The sequence below is a fragment of the Echeneis naucrates genome, chromosome 7 (assembly GCF_900963305.1).
Source record: "Echeneis naucrates chromosome 7, fEcheNa1.1, whole genome shotgun sequence".
Taxonomy (NCBI): Eukaryota; Metazoa; Chordata; class Actinopteri; order Carangiformes; family Echeneidae; genus Echeneis; species Echeneis naucrates.
Genome location: NC_042517.1, coordinates 7,121,118 through 7,139,095, shown reverse-complemented (window position 1 = coordinate 7,139,095; position 17,978 = coordinate 7,121,118). Strand labels below are relative to the sequence as shown.

The 17,978-nt window shown below is 39.8% G+C and overlaps 1 protein-coding gene across 1 annotated transcript in view; it reads left to right on the top strand.

Annotated features, from left to right (window-relative positions):
- Positions 1-1,071: 1,071 nt before the first annotated feature.
- LOC115045896 (guanine nucleotide-binding protein G(I)/G(S)/G(T) subunit beta-1) overlaps positions 1,072-17,978 on the top strand; it is a 32,854-nt gene continuing 15,947 nt past the window's right edge. The window contains exon 1 of the mRNA XM_029505860.1: positions 1,072-1,484. The gene's annotated coding sequence lies outside the window, so the exon portion shown is untranslated. The remainder of the gene's footprint in view (positions 1,485-17,978) is intronic.

The following is a 17,978-nucleotide window of genomic DNA, read 5'->3' as shown; positions in this document are numbered from 1 at the left end:
GTGTTCCATGTCTCCAAGTAACGCCTCAACCCGCTGAGCATTAACACCTCCTCTGAGCACTCTACCTAGACTACTGGAGATAATGTTATCTAAGTGCTGTCGTGATCCACAAACAGTCAGCGCAGGAATACTGGGACTTTATTTCATAAACCATAAATTATGGCAAAGTGTATATCCTGAAAGTACATTGTTTTTATATTCTATTTGGATCAAACAGTGAAACTATGAATACAATCAAGGAATTAGGAATGGATCAGTGTAATACTAAACAGTCCTTCAGAATAAATGATGGACTTTTTTTCCTGAAAATTTGAGTAAACAGTGAAACAGCAGAGAATTTAACCTCCAAAAAACGTGTATTGTTCTGCATGTACTTGTACTAAAGAGGTGTTTTGGATGCACATGGAAAGGGAAGTACAGCCGATTTTCTAGTTAAATTTGCAGTGCAGTCTGGTTTGACTTGCAAATGAGACAGCTGTTTGCTTGAAGACGGAGTTCTATTAAAATGAATGTCACATTTTCCTGTAACTGTCCAACATGGTCATGAATTTGGCTTATGGCCATTAAAAAAAAAAAAAAGCCCGTTCATTTGGAGCATGTAGTATCTTTAAGGCGGTAACAATGTTAAAAAATTAGACTCTTACGAATTTATTCCTTGTAAATAATGAGTGAAAAGTCAGCAGTGGGACTGTGCAGGCCAGTTTCACGGTAACTACCATAAGCGTCGCCTGCTATGAGGAAACACTGTGTTAACACATTTTGGCGCATTAATCCTCACACGCCGGCTTCTTCTTCTGAAGAAGAAGAAGAAGAAGAAGAAGAAGAAGAGCAAAGTTTGGCGGCTAACAGCGGCGTTTGGTCAGGTAGGGGTGATCTAGGTGTGCTGCCGTCACCAAAGATGGCAGCATTTCCTGCTCTGTCGGAGTGGCGGCCGTGCGTTGTGACGCCGCGTCAACGTGGGGTTTCCCGGACCTGAGTGCAGGGTTACCGCGCCCATCTCTGCCGTTTGATGGCTGGAGGAAGAAGCGAGTGAGATCCCGGCGTGAAGGGAGAGAGAGAGAGAGGAAAGAAAAAAAAAGGAGAGAGAGAGAGAGAGGGAGACAGCGACGGTGGGAAAGACAGGAAGGGATTGTTTTTGGGGTGTTTTTTTTTTTTGCCTCGAAGTTTGGAGTTTTGCGTTGAAACGGAAGAAGCCTCGAACGGGACTCTTGACGCGACATATCTGGGTGAAACGCCGCCTCGTCTCTGCGCCTCTGTGCCGGTGTGTCTCCCCCCTCGGCGGGTCAGAAGAAAAAAAAAAAAAGAAACGCTGGGTTCGGGGAGTGCCGCTCCTCGGTAGCTAAACTAGCTAAAATCTGAAGCGCCTGGTCGGAGAGGAGAGACGGGATTTTTCCCTTTTTTTTTTTTATTTTTTATTTTTATTTTTTTTTTCCTGTTTCCAGTCAATGTGATTATAAACGACGGACGCCCTCGACTGAAAGCGGGTAAGGATAATGTGCTCGACTCATTGCATTGGCCGTGTGTGCGGCTGGCTGGCTGGCTCTGTCGGAGCGGGGCAGATGAGCAGAAAGGGGTTAACTCCGTTTGAGTTAGCCGCTGTTAGCCTGCTGCTAGCTAGGCGCTGCTTGCCAAGAGAGTGGGTGTGGGCCACTGTTGGAGAAACTTAACGCACTGCGTTACCCCAGGTGTCCATTAAACCACAGCAGTGTTGACCTGCATCGGTGCCCAATGTTGTTGTTTTTGTTTTTGTTTTCAATCCGGTGACCCTTAAATGTTAAAACCCAGGTTAGGTGGTGACGGTCCTGTAGGTTATCCAGCACCCCTCTCCGACGTCCGGGTGTCTTTCTTTCTCTCTCAAGAAAGAAGCTGTTTTGGGTTAAACCGGTCCGGGTGTGATTTAGTGGCCCATTTAAACACAAGACTCATTCAAATGCGCCATATTTCTCCCAGTATTAACCAACAATTTGGCTCTTTATGACGGCTCACGGTTCTCCCCCCCCCCCACACCTTTGCTCTCTGGATGGCAAATGATTGCCAAGGCTAATTGAACGTACATTTTCCATCCTCGGTTTATTGTTGACCAACCGTAGGGGAGTTTCTTAAAGATGATTACACGGTTGCAACTTGTTTCGCTTGTTCTGAGTCGGGCAAACGCGGGGAGAGCTCCGATTTTCTTCCACTCGGGTTTGAAAATTTGTAGCATCATGCAATTGTCAAGGAAGGAGTCTAAAAATGGCTACTTCACCAACAGGATCACCCCCACCACCACCTCCACCCCCACCACTCCGTAGCCAGTCCATGCAAGTTAGCCAGCAGTGGCCACAGCCTACGTTTCCAGCCTGGTATGGCTGATCTGGGTGTGTTTATCCAGAACATGGCAGCCAGAACAATTTGCCTGTATCTGTTGTGAATGTGAAGGCTGTTGTTGATTACCGCTATTATGTAAAAATCGCGCACTGAAGCGTTAATATTTGCTTTGCAAAAATAAAATAAAAAAATAATATATATATATATATATATATTTGAAGTAATGCCGAATATCTTAAGCCGTGGACACCTGTTTTGCTGACCGCTTTCAAACGAGCTGGTTTAACTGATTGTGTTTAATTCAACGAATCGAAACCAAACCATCTCGGATTAAAGCTACTGTAAGTCACAGCTAATGTTGTATGTTCACATCCCCGCGTTTAGTCTGCAGAGTCAGCCTTAATGCTATTATGCTAAAAAGGAAATGGGAAATTCGTTTGCGAGGTTCGTCGAAATCACCAAATAATACAATTGTAGGTATTACGAAGTGGGGACAAAGCTGAGAAGTCGCTCGGGGAAATGACAATAAGCGCCGCTTTGGCAATAGCCATTTTAGTTTGAGGAGTGCCAAACCAGCGACAGTTTGCAAACTCACGGTTCGGCCTTAATTTGAACTTCTTCTTTTAATGACGTTAAACTGAGATTGTCTAATTGGATTTTGACAATCTGTTTATCTCGATCACGGGTGTGTTGCGGGGCGAGTCGTTAGCAGCTACAGCCACCGTGCCCCACCGGGCCGCGCTGAATGATCTGGGCCGGAAAAACGGGCGCGTTTTAATCCGCGATGAAGCGTAAAATCTTAGTCAGCACACCGACATAAGGTGTCAAAGTAGAGGCGAGAGATCCGGAGATTTTTTTTTTTTTTTTTTTCTGTCGAGAAAGACATTTCGAAAGATGGTTTAGCAACCAGCCAGACGTACTGCCGCAGGAAGCCGAGCCGAGCGCCTCCTCCAGCAGCGAAGCCGGATGAATGTAGCACCGAGCTTTGACGAAGTTGCGGACCAGCCGTGTGAAGATACAGCAATCTAAAGAATTCATTTCTGAAAATAGTCAACATCTATCAGTGTCGGGAATTTTTTCCTCGTTTGGTAAAAGAGCAATTTGTATTTGCTGGTTTCACAAAGATGAATTCATTTTCGCCAGTATGCCCCCTCCCTCCGCCTCCTCGAATGAATGGGTTCCTGTATTCAGGGCCCAAGCAGCTGCAATGAACAAGATGGCGTTCAAAGCCTTTTTCATCACCGCTTTTTCTCAGACTGAGAGAGACAGCTGCCGAGCATCGGATGGGTTCAGGCTTGGCAGGAAAGATTTCTCTGACCCATCCCGCCCACCTCCCCACCATCGGGGGAAAAAAATGTACAGAATGTATTTGTATTATAAACGTTTCAAAGGTGATGTTATTCCCTGTCAGATGAATGTAATATGTGAAGCATAGATCCTGGACAACATGGAGGGGAAGGGGTGTTGTGCATCTTGACTATAAACCTGAATAGCAGGGAACATGTCATTTATGATGAACGTTTGTGATTTATAATAAGCATTTCTCTTTCATATTCAGTGCATCTATAACCACACCTAAAAGAAATGGGGCGTATTTTTCTTAGTTATGACTGGAAGTCACAATTAAATGTTACTGTTTAGATTAAAACAGGTCAATAAATTTGAATTAAAAATCAGATGCTGCCTTTTTTTAAGATAATAGTGAACTTTATAGCTTTACCTTTCCTTAAGCATTGCATGCGTGCTGGAGTTTGCTAAAATAAGAGTTCATATATAGTTGAGTTCAAGTAATTTTATATATATATATATATATATATATATATATATATGCCTTCTTAAGATAATGTAGTAATCAGTGTCTCAGGATAGCAATTTGGCTGAAATGTAAGGTTATGCAGGGATTTATCACATGATGTCTTTCTGAATGAACTAGTTCAGTATGTTAGGGTTTTAGCCAAACCATTTTATTTTATCTTCTGTAGATAAAGTACACAAAGTCCATTTATTATATCGGACAGAGCATGATTTCTTATTTCTTTTTTGATGGCCTCCAAATGTATCCAGTTATTCGACTAAGCATAAAACATTATTCCGTTTCATGTTAGCAATATTGTTTGTTCTAGATGCTCCCCACACGTTACGAACGCTTGCAGTGTATTTGGCAGTCTGCAAATACAACAGTCCTGGTGGACAGCGATGGCATCATCTGCAGGCGTTTCCAAAAATGTATATATATAAATGCTAATGGAGAGAGATGGGCAATGATTTTCAATGATTCAACAAAAATCTGAATATTTCATGTGGCCATTGTTTTGTCTTTACAAAGGGGCCATTGTTGTTTCCCTGAAATTGTTTAGTTGTTTAGTTGAAGAGAAATAACCTGTATCTATTCAGTGTTGTTTTTTGGATAGAGATGCCTCTTGGAATGTTTCCCTAAATCCCTAAATCCCAACTTCCCACTTTCTCTGTATGTTGTGCCACATTTGAAGCAGGCGATCATCAATTACAAGTCTAATAGTTCCCGATGATGATTGAGTACCATTTTTGCTGGAAACTCGCATCCCTATTAAGGGATGATGCAAGTGGTATAGGACAAGCTTATCTGACTATAAAGTGAGTCTAAAGGATATTTGTCCCTTGGTTTGTGTACAGCAGAGCTTGTCAGGATGAGTGTCACTACCATATAATGACCGTGTGTCATTACACATTCAAGTGTGTGTCGGGGGGGGGGCTTTTGTTTTTGAATGAGGATTTTTATCCTGCTTGTGCATTTTATAATCTGCAAGTGCAGGATGTGAATGGGATTACATTCCTAGTCCATGGATTTCACTCTTTGGGATTATATGGCTTTGAACAGTGATAGTGCTGATTTTTCCTAACTTCAGATATGATCCTGTTTTTAACTATGCATCTACTAGAGGTCTTGAAAAGGCAGAATTACATGAGTAGCTTTGTAAACAAATATATGAACACATGATCTGTAAAGAATCCTATTTAGTCTACAGCACAGTGTTATTTCAGATGCATTTATATTTTTATGCCCTCCCTCAGATGGATGAATTTGCATGGTACAGCAGCAAAGAAAATAGAAACACAAAAAATAAGTGATACAAAGTAAAACAATGAAGTTAAAAAAATTACGCACATAGAACTACAGTTTTTCAATAACAAGCATTATCTTGTCCAATGAACTATACACAATAAACATAGAAAGGTTAGTGTAAAAATAGCTGCCTTATCATGTGTCTATTCATTTAACAGTGGGAAAAGAACAGCACATTTATTTAGCATGAGTAATGTATATTGCATGGTGTCTAGGTTTTTTTTAAAATAAGTTCATTGAATTTAAATGAACCTAAGCAAATAGCAGTTGTTGAAGTGACTATTTGGCTAGCATTGATGGCACTGAAGTGTAGCTTGTCCGAATAAAGACACCCTGTGCATCTTATCAATCAATACTAAACCATCCTTGGCAGAATTATATTAAGCAAAATAGAAAACAAACGGCAAAGTTTGGGATTTTGAATGCAGAAGTCACACAGTACATTGTTAAAAATTCTCTATTTTTAAATGTGCACATGGAAAGAGACATTTTAGTGATAAGCAAAGAGCAAGAAAAGAACAAGTGTGATGTGCCTATTGATATTGGCAAAAGCAGATAACACAGCTTCAGGTGGTCAGCTCTCCCATCTGTATTGGAACAGTGTTTTTTTAGCACAGTTGATCATTTACATCATCAGGCCTTGAATTACTATATTACTAATGAAGTTTTACTTATCAGTGAGTGCCAACATGCCTTAAGCAACCAAGGTACCACAAGAGTAATTAACTCAGAGGCAACACTCTTACCTTTCTATCCCACTTTTAGTAACTAAACAACAGCTAATATTTAGCTAACTCAACAAAACTCATTGTGCCAATTCGGGGAAGTGAGCTCTCAATTCCCAAAAGACTGCCATATAATTGGTGAAAAATAACTTCCCCTGTTTGATGTGATCGGTTCATACATTGTCCAGAAAAATAACTTTTCAACAGTATCATTTATTGTTGAGGAACTGTTTCCATTGTGTTGAGGGGTTGGTTGTTTGTTTGTTTTGCATGTTTCAAAACACTGGACAAAAAATGTAACCAAAAAACATATCCTTATCAGTTGCTCTGCTCTTTAATGCATATATTCTTGCACGTTATCTTCATCAGCTAGCCTTCTTTTGAATCTTCATTTAAGTAGTTAGTGGTGGCCTGCATTCCTTTTTCCTTCTCACTCTCAAGGCTAGCGCGCCCATAGGAAAATGTAAAGCTAAGGATTGTGTAATTTACTATCCTCATTAAAGGTTTTTTGAATTTGGCTCTGAGTGCAAATGCTACAATGCTCGTAATTAGAACTTTTCCATGTATGACAGAACAAGGTGGAGTTTGTTTATTACAGTGAAAGGATGATGGAAATAGTTCTAATGGTAAACGCCCTTGATGCCCCCCAGTTAGAAATATTTTTATTTGTACAATAGGTTTGAATGGGACTAAAAGGAAATGGTCTGTCATATTTAGCATACCGTTACTGCCACCATCCTGCTTTTCTCACAAAACTCCTGATCCATGTCAAACATTTATCATTTCAATATCATTACTGATAGGACACGAGAATAATAGCATAAAGAATTCACTTCCTTGAAAGGGACCTTTAATAATATAGATGACAGAAAGGAAATCCTACCATCCTTCCAATGAAAAGAACTCCTTCAGGATCCATGGAAATTTACTATGGAACATGGAGCTTTATCTGCAGACTAACTAGAAGAGACTAGTTCTTAGTGTCTGAGCAACTAACAAGTCCCTACAGCAGAGGTAGTATTTCCTAATGGCCCTAATGTTATTTTGAGTAATGATGATGGTCAAACACAACCCAGAGCCATTACAACTTGTGTACAGCTTTCATTCACATGGTAAGTTTGAACTGGGCAAAGTAATATATTTTATCTCATGACATATTGGTGTTTTCTGTATTTCATAGATGACAGTCAGAGAGTTCTGTGCATGCCAGTTATTAACAAAAATTCATTTTTAGTGAATCTGAATGTGAACATACAGGTTTGATAAATCTAACATATATATATATATATATATATATATATATATATATATATACACACACACACACAGTACAGGCCAACCCACCTTCTCAAGATGCTGGATATTAAAGATTATCCAACTGGGATTTTAATATGCACTGGAAACTGCGACTGACAAATCCCATTAAGTAATAATCTCGGGCATTCTGGGAGGTCAGTCTGAGAATTATCTCCAACTTTTTAAGTGTTGGCATTAATGAAAACTTTAGAAGTTATTATGGAAGCCTATGAATGTGCAACTTTTCGCATTACACAATTGTTTTCTTTGGCCAATCAATGACTGTAAAAGTTATTAAGTACTCATATATTTACTGTTGAAAACAAATCTCTTTCAGTTTGGTATATTTCACTCATTAATGTGAAGAAATGCTACCCTCTTGTTGTGCAAGCCCACCAATAATCATTGTCTTCAACAAAAATGATTTTTTTTTGCAACGACCATGTGTGACCAGCCACACACATGTGTACCCATTCCATGTTTAAGCTGTAAGGCAAAAACGCAGGCAGTCAGTTCCTTCACCATGACTCATTAACAGAGGGATCATTTGAGGATAGTTAAAGAACTCTGAGAGGCATTATTTCATATTACTCATAGTTGGCTAATGTGCACGCTTCAAATATTAAATACATTGGTGGTTTTGGTTTAGCTGTCTTGTTGTTTTGTTTTGTTTTTTTTTCCCCCTATCTTGACTCCATTCAGATGCAGGTCAAACGTCTGCATCTGAATTAGGGAGTACAAGCCTCTTTTACATCTGCCCTCAAGCCTGGAGTTTAAGACGTGATTCAGCTCAGCCTTTTGCAATTTTCTCTATCAAGTATGGTAATGAGTGCTGATGAGATTGTGAAAAGAAAGAAACAAAAATTAGATAGTTGTGGACAAGTGAAGGAGAACAGATGTGCATAAATGGTCAAAAGCACAGAAGTGAAATTGCAAAACTAACTTTTATTTGGTAATTCTGTAAGTTTGTATGGCTGCTCCACGGGTTGGAGTTTCAGCCAATAAACAGACATTAAGCTGCTTGACGTTAACCATATCTGCTGCCTTAAAAGGTATTGTCTCCTCACTTGATGTAACATCAAAAGCTTCCCAATTTTCTTTCATTGCTAAAGCACTCAAAATGTAAACAATATTTGATATATATTCATATTTGACAACTATCCTGTAACATGGTGGCAACAAGATATGTCAAATATATCTTATAACAAGTTATCTTTAGTCCCACCTGTTGTCATAAAAGGCTTTTGTACTGAAACACTCAACATCTGTGTTCCTGAATCTCTGTTTTGCAGAGCACACTTGAATGTTTGTCTTTTTCATTATGACTTGCTTTTTATGTTCCCCGTGCCATCCCCAGGGTCAACAGTACAAAGGAAGTTCTACCTGATGTTTGCATGGTGTGTAGACTTGTGTGTTGTTTGACTATGGGTGCTGTTATATATCCATAGTTTGTCACCACAGGCCAAAAGGTCTTAGTCAATGTTTTGAATAGTCAAAGTAAGTGGCACCAGGTCTGCTAAATGACCCACACACAAGCCTGTCACCACTCAGACATGGCATAACCCTGCTGAAAGCCCATCACAGGCCCAGCGAGCAAGTTACATGCCGACATCTGCTCTGCTTTTCATAGGGAGTGCTTCTGTGCCTATTTACATTCTAGCCCTTACATTTGACTGCCACGGGGAAAATGTGACAAAACCTGAATCCCAAGATGAAAAGGAAAGATTGCCAGTATTAGTGAGATTTCTTCCTCTTTAAGCCAAGAAAGGCCATAGTCACTTGAGCAAAAGAGTGGGCTAGCTGTCATGTGACTCTTCACACACACTTGCCTCTCTCTTGGAAGCTTGGAGAGAAAGCATGGGGGAGGGGTATGATTATTAATGCAATCAAAGGAGTGTATTTTATGTTTTAAATAAAGTCATGCTTTTGGCTTTGGGCTAGCCTGACCTTCTTTGCTATTTCCCCACTTTTCCTTTTTTATTCCAACTCATTCATTCCCCAAAATGAAAAGCTGCTTGTGCAGCTGTCCAAAGCGCAAAACATACCTTTTTTAATGTATGTCACTTTTGTTTGTTTCTTTGTTGTGCACATTTTATATTTTGATTTTAATTTTTTGTCAGCCAGCAGGACTGCTAGACTTTTGGGATCTGTTTTGCTTGAGCCTCAGTTTAAGGTGTTTGTTTTTGTTTAGTTTTTTTCTGTATGTGATGGTCAAAGGATTGTATATACAGATATGTTTTCTTTCAGTTTTCTTCGCCTGGTTTTAGTCGCTTATTTTAAAATATTGAGTGTCTACTTTTACCACCAACTGCACAATGTCTAGTGAGAGCACACTGCATCATGGAATGTTTTTACTTATCAATCAATTAAACTCTACTGTCAATCCCATTGATGTTGTGTCCCCTATCACCAGACATTAGCCACAGCAGACAGTCACACTGAAGGGAAAAAATTGGGCCCAGTTAAAGGGACAATCCAACTAATCCCCAACTCCCTTTAGTTACATGTGTTGGTAGACGTAAATCTAATTGAAGTCATAGCAGAGGAGTGATGTTTTTGTGTTTGCTACTAAAACCAGATTTGATTCCTTCCTTTAATAGAATAAAATAAGTCAACAAAAAGTGAATCGGCCACATCTGTAGAAATCATCTTAAATGGCATGGATTACATCTCGCAAATAATTTCTTTGGCATGTTTTTGTCTCAACGATCTGAGGAAAGCAACAATAGGTAGTCAGGTTTAGCATTCTCAGTTATAAAGACTTTTGGTTTGCATCAAAGCTTAGCATTGGATGATCTAAGAACAGGACTTGAGTTTTTGAAGTAACCTACGTTTTTAGAATAATAAATCGTACAAGATGTATTTTGAGACAAGTAATAACACTGAAGTAATTCACAAACTTTGTGATGAAGGCGGCATCTAGGGTCAACACCTCTAACCTATAGATAATGACCTGGGAGGTCATTTTGTTTACCATAATTTGTAACACTGGTGTTGTCACAAGTTTATTACCTGAAAATTTTCTATACCATGGAATCCCTAGTAACAATTCATTGTGCCACTGAGAGTGTGTTGTTTTTCTTAAGCTCTAGATAGCGTTACTGTTGTCCAGGAAATGCATAGGTTTCGCCATACACGCATCACCCCAGGCTTCAAGTCTGCTGATGTGGAAAGGTTTTTGTGTCATGCAAACAGCTCCAGTGTGTCCTCTCAATAGAAAAGAGAAAAAGGAGCTTGTGTTTTTCTTAAGCCAGCCTTTTAAAACCGAATAATGTAACCGCCTTTCTGACTTCATACAAAGCATTTCAGGGAGAAGTAAAAGTTGCCTTTTTAAGTTAGGAAATTGCTGTGCAGTACTTTTAAACCTTTCTGTCAAATGAATTGTGCACATAAACCGAGCAGAATATCATCAGAACTGTGTCAGCTTATGCCTACTCACATGTAGCCCCGGGATTTTGCCCCATTTTCAGTGGAGCAAAATGGGTTATGGAGCCTCAGGCTGTTCATTTTCACTTCAGCAGTTCTTCTTCAGTGAGTCTGAAATTCACCCACTCCTTAGAAATGTAAAAAAAAATTGTTTGTCACCCATTGCTTGTGATTGTCCAGAGTATTTCATTAAATAAGTGATGCCAATCGTCACATAACTGCCAGGAAAACCATTCAAAAATGTCTCAAATCAATGCCAAATTTGTTTAGACATAAAGAAATACTATCATCCTGTCCTTACACGGGATGTTTGTGTCAGTAGTCATTCAGACTGTAGCCAGTTTGTTATTCCTGTCACGTAACTATTTTTACCTACACCAAGGAGGTCTGGTTTTCAATGGTTTCTGCTTGTACCACTCCTGGTGAAGAGTAAGGCATGTGACATCATGAAGGGCCAAGGCCCTTTTTTATGACTTCCCTTAATATTGCAAGATGGATAATAGTCCATCAGAAGTCATCAATAATATAAAAGTGTTTAAGGGTGTAGAAGCACAAACTCAGATTTATTTTATTTCATTGACAATTTGGTGTAGGTGCAGTTAATAGTCTAGATGTAGTGGAAGAAAGTGTTTGGCTTTGGTGCGGGTATGCACCCTACTTCAAATGTTACAGCATCTCCTCTACCAAGCCTCCATGTTATTGCTGTAACTTACCCTTGTGGCTGAGTTCTTGCAACTATTGTAATAAATCTTGATGGTCGGACAAAGAATATCAAAATAATGGTACATTTTCAGAGAAAAAAATCTAAATATTAGTAATGAAAATAATTAAAAGTTGCAGCTTTGCATAGTTTTAACAGTTTTAGTTGCAGTAATTTTGGAGTTGATTTTATGTTTACTTGGTTATGGATGTCTAAGGTGGTCCGAAGCCAAACTGTATAACATGATCCAGAATGTCAGTGTCTATTTGGCACTTGAAGATATATTTTAAACCCATACTGTATGATACATCTGAGCAATTGAGTTTGGGGTACAGTAAATTTTACAACATATCCTTTCATGTTGATGCAAGCCAGACAAGGAGAATGATTCACCTTCTTTTGTACAGTTCTGCTACAGCCCTCTGTTTGGTACGAAAATACCAGTGTGAGAGAGAGAGAGAGAGAGAGAGAGAGAGGATATATGTGTTGGAAAGAATGACTGACTGACTGAGTGAGATTGGATGGGGCTTTTAAGAAATGTCCAGGAGCAATCCCCCTTGGTCTCTTACTGGTCCATCAGCCCCCTTGTTCCTGCCTTCTTTGTGGTCTGGTTGTGTTTCAGCTACATTTACCATGCATCACTTCTCCACAGCACTTAGATGGACCCTCACCCACGAACGAGACCAAAAAAAAAAAAGGGGGGGGGGGGTGCAGTTACACTACAACTTTGCCTGTGTGTTGCACTAAAATATCGAAATTGGATTTCGATTAAAACAGAAAAGATTGTGTTTTTATCAGGTGTATTCTGACCTGACCCATGTCATATTGAATAACTACCAATGCTAAAGAAGATCTGATTGTTAGACATTTCTACATTATCAAGCTTTATACCTCACATTCAGTTAAAGAAGGGCTAGTGTCAGTAAGGTCTGTACAGGATCACTATCCCCTGTATGAGTTTTAAAAGTTGACATTTTGGAAGAACAGATTTTGTTGTCAACTTCAGAAAAAGATAGAAAGGACATCAATACAGCTACGCAATCCATCAGAAAAAACCCCAGAGATTTGGATCAGGCCAGCTTACTGTTATAGCTGAAGTGTTAGCTGATTGCTTTGACTGATGATCACATAACATAATGACTGAGGTACTGAGTGTCCAAAAAAACATTTGCTTAACTCAAAGTTGGAGAGAACAGAGGTGGGAGAAGAGCTGTAAATATCGCAAAGAGCGTCTTCTACTGGATAGATGGACAGAGAAGAAAAAAATAAGGTGGTTTCTTTCCAGACAGAGTGCTTTTCTAAAAGTTGTTATAGATGCATCAAGACAGTGAAGTGTAGCCCTGTTGTAAGACAGGAATAGGGATTTTATAGCCATCCACCATATTTCCATTTTGGCAGTGACCTAGGTGCAATGCCTACAAGCATTTAAATAAAAGATGATAAACGACAAACAAAATAGCTTCTTGTAAACAGCTTTTCATGGTTGGATGAAGTCAGAATGGGTCCATTAATTTCCCCCACTCAGGGTTTCTTCCCAAAGCTGAAGATTTGTGATTTCAGACAATTTTTCTTTTTTTTCATTCAGAGTTTGATTAGTTCCATATGCATCTTGCGCTGTGACAACACTCTTTTAATACAGTCTGCTCATTCAAACCTATTACAATCTTTATCTCTAAATAAAACTGGCTACATACACAGTGATGCAAAGTAAATGGCTGTCATGAAGCTGATTGTGACAATTTGATTGCAATCAACTAAACTTAATAGTCTACTTAAGTGTTACAATTAAAAAAGAAAATCATCTTCTGTTCTTGCACTACATCACAACAAATTGAAATGTGACACCAAGTTGACCAGAAACTACAGGTCCAAAGCAATGAATGAATAGAATATTTAACATTTTTGTGCGATGTGTCCGATGGTCATTGACTAAATTATCATCATATCAAGTACAGACCATACATTTCAAGAGCATCAGAAACAGCATACTACTATCAAACTGTATGAAAATATGTCGTCATCTGATTCATGGCCACTCTTTTTGGTCAAGATATTGATTATAATATATTATTATTGTCATTATCTTTCGTCTTTGAGAGTATCACCTGCCCAGCACACAAAACTAGCTGCAGCACAGAAATACATAAAAAAAAAAAAAAAACACACAGTCACCACCAAAGCATCTCACGCCCTAACCCTAACCCTAACCCCTGGCTGTGCACGTGCATGTGATGATAATGCTTTCAACAGAAAAGTGAACTCGCCTTGCAGTGTAAAATGAGTCAACTGCATCTTTAGATGACTTCACCTGCATGTACTTGTTAATATAAGCAGAAGACAGTATGAGATAAAACGTTATGGAAGACCCCTGATATATTTATAAGCATGTAAATCCTGCTCATTCTTCTGGTTGATAACACAAGTTATAGTCATAATTAAAATGAAAGACATTCTACTAAAACCCCTCAAAAATCCCAATTAAGATTTCCTTTGAAATTCTAGTCCATGTTGACATTATTGCATCATTAAAACAGCATCACACAGGTTTTCTGAGGCATTTAGACTGAACTCATTGTCTCATTTGTAAAAACCTGTAAGAAATTGATTGACAATGACTTCACAAATTGCATTTCAACAATTATTTTTATCAAAAACTGCCACCCCCCCCCCCCCCCTAGCTGGCATAAATGCATAGATCTACGCTGCTGTAGACAAATTCAGACCCCCCCCTCAGACATTGTTCATCGCTCAGTATTGTTGAGATTTTGTCTACTGCACCATTGGATTGCTTTTGAACCCAACATGTTTTCCTGATGTTGTGTGAAGCATCATGAAGCATGTTCTCTTGAAGCTTTAATGTGTTGTGCCTGTTGAGGTACTTTTCTGTTCACCACAGTAAAGAGTGGTTATGTGAGTTACTGTAGCCTTTCCGTCAGCTCCATTCTCTACTGATCTCTCACATCAACAAGGTGTGTCTCCCGCTGAGAACTGATCCCCACAGGATGTTTTTGTCTTTTTGTAGCACCCTGAGTTAACTCCAGAGGTTATGTCTGATGAGATCAGCCGGTCTAGCTGGCATTTTAATGCCTTTCCTAAAATAAAAAAAGTCATTCCTAAATTTAAATTGAACTATTACAGGTTTTGGATTAATGGCAACTAATCTTTTTACTTTTTGGATTCTCCTTTCTAGATACTTTGTTTAACCGCATGGGTTTGGCCTGATGTAAGTTGGACTGACCTGATTTTTGCATGAAATTCTAACTCCATCTCTACCTCTTCCTTTTCATTCTTGACATCTGCTAATATAAGCTGTTCTGTCATGATGTAGGGTGTACCTTGTTACTGTAATGTAGCTGATTACATAGCAGGCTCTAAGCCTGGTGGACATTGGCAAGTGGAATGGTAGTATCATAAACCACAGAGCAAGTGTATTTGTAAAGTGTGTGTACTGTCGCCACATCCGCTGAATGTTTTGAGAAAGGGAAGAGAGAAAGACGAGCACAGCAAGGGAAACACCCTTAAAAAGGAAACGCCTGCTTAGAGAGGCTCTGCGCTTGTATAAAGGCGGAGGCAGCATGCTGACACAGATGAGTGCCCGAGAGAGTGCCATAGCCGGCTGCTGACTAACTTGCAACAAACACCGGCTCCATCCATATCCTGCTCTACCCTTCACACTGTATGTTTACACAAGCAGGAAATCAGCCACAACCTTAATGACACTCTGAAGCACTAGAACAGTCCCTCAGAGATGTGGGTTCGAAGAAACAATCAGATGAAGGCAATGGGATGCAACACTCATGAACTCTAAGGGTGTGGCAGCTCGTACCCAAGCAGGAGGCCATGAATTATTAATCCCACCATCTCCACTCCACCTTTCCAATGCTAACTTGCGCCTAATACAAGGCTGTCTGTGTCTTAGATTGTTGAGCCTGAAAACACAGTTCTAGATAATTACGTTGGACTACACATTTTCCCCTCTCATGCAACATTCATTCATTCATCTTTAGCTGCTTATCTGTTAAACTGGTTGAAGTCAATCCCTGCTCACACTGGGCAAAAGCAGGGTGCATCCTGGACAGGTCGCCAGTCCATCACAAGGCCAACATACAGAGACAGACAGACAACCAACCACTCACACTTAGACCTATGGACAATTTAGAGTCAACCCACACAGGCACAGGGGGAACATGCAAGCTCCACAGAAAGGCCCCAAGCTGGGAACCGAACCTGCTAACCACTGTGCTGCTTTGCGGACCTGTCATGCAACAATACTGTGCAAACTCCCAATGTACACCATTTCCCCTATCCATATCCTTTTTCTATCTCAGGGTTGGCAACAACAGCAACGATAATCCACAGTGTTGCTGACTTGGCGCATCTGCCACCAGATTTACTGACCTTTCAGACCCCTTTAGTATTTTCTTTCCCAAAAAGCATGTATCAATGAATTTAGTGACTATTTGGGGAAACCTTAGCTGCTCTTTATAGCCTCTTAAGACCCAAACATTTTTAATTTCTCTTTACTATTTGGGTTGATTGGGACCTGATGAGTGTAAAAACGAAGAATTATCTTTTTGCATGATGTAGTTTCCGAGAAAAATTATGTCCCCATAATAGGGCATCATGTTTAGCGGCATGGTAAATCATTACAGTTACTAACTTTTATAAAATTTGACTTACATAACAATCATTGAACACTTTTATGCATACAGCAATGAAATTTGATTGAAGTTTTTTACCTGAGCGACGTTAAGATTGGGAGTTGCCATCTGAACTTTCGGTTGTGGTGTTGGTCATCTTGAATCTACCCTGTAATGTATTATAGTCTTCTGCCACCACTAAGTGAAAGTATAATGGGCTCATATGTGGAAACCAGGTCCTAAGAGAGTTGATGCTAATGCCTGTGACAGAGAGAGGCAACACACTTATCTCCGTGTCCACTATGTTCAGTAGCACCAAAAATGCGATTGAATACAGCTTTTTTGGGGGGGGTGGGCTGTACTAATAGGTATGTATTGTCCATACGATGTGATGACACCAGTTATTTACTGTGGTCAAAAATTTATGTCAACTTTGTGTTAAATCACTCAATGCCAGAAGTTGTTTGAAAACTGGTGTCTTTTATCGCCTGTATCGCCTGATGTACTCAAAATGGAACAATAAGGGAGGCAGGAATTATTAATGGATTGATACCGGCAATACCAGTCCTTCATCTGCTATGTTTCAGTTTTCGATTTTCTCACTTTTTGAAGGGTTTGCAGTAGAAACCTAAAGATCTGAAGGAGGTTGTCGCAGTCTGGACACTGTTGTGCTGTGCAAGATGCAAAATAGTTTCTTTAATTATGAAAGTGATTTTACACTTGTAATATTGTCTGGCATGCTCTTTGGTAGTTCAGTCAGTTGGCTTTAAGCATTTGCTTAAAAAACATAGCACGGCCTTGAAGCAGTGAAATAACATGGTGTCCCAGGAGAAAAATATTAGTGAAAGTCACATTGCTGAGAAATATGTTATTATTCGGTTGTTCGCGCAACTCATCAGTCACGTTGAATAGATAATCATCTAAACGTTGCCCCAGTAGTGACGCATTTGTTATCGTGCCTTGTGCATTTTGAATGAAAATGACAAATAGACCTGATGGTGTGGTGTAATGACAACATGACATCAGGGTTGATCAGTACATTACACAAACAGAAAATGAACTGTGCCTCTTTCAGCAAGGTGGTAAATCACTATGGTGGTATTGTGTTATGTTGTGAGCCTTTTCCTGATTGGGCTCTGCGTAACCTACAATACTTTGAACTGAAAATGTGTGTTGGTTTGTTTGAAAACCAGATGAAATTATATTTTGAGACCGACGAGCCCTAGAAAAAGTGCATGTATGTCTCTTCTGCTCAGTGTTTAATGCTGGGAAGCTTACAGAGCCTTGCTCCCCTTCACCAAGGGGTTAATTAGCGGCTCCCCTCCCAATTGTCCTCTGCTTGTTCACTCTCATTAGTTTAATCTGGCTCTGTCCTCCAGCTTGCCTCTGTTGCCTCTATCCTCTTGTGCACCAGAACATCTCACTACCTACCCCCTTATGTCATCATGGTGGAGTCAATCCTCTACCCCAGAAATCTACTCCCAAACCTCACTAGGCCGTACCCTGATTTATATCCCTTCGCCCCCGGTGGCCTACAGCTTTTCTTTAGCCTTTATCTCAAGGCCGTCTTCAGCTTGTTACCTTAGCATGTCCATATGATTTGAAGGGTTTCAACTAAATCCAAAACGTCACCACAGTGAATCAGAGTAACAGAGTGCAACAGTACAACCCATAGATCTGTCAGCCACTGCTAACTGTTAGCTAACGACAAAGCTGAAACCTGTGGCTAAGGTTCGTTTCCTTTGATACCTTCTTTTTTCTCCCCAGCTCATATTGATACG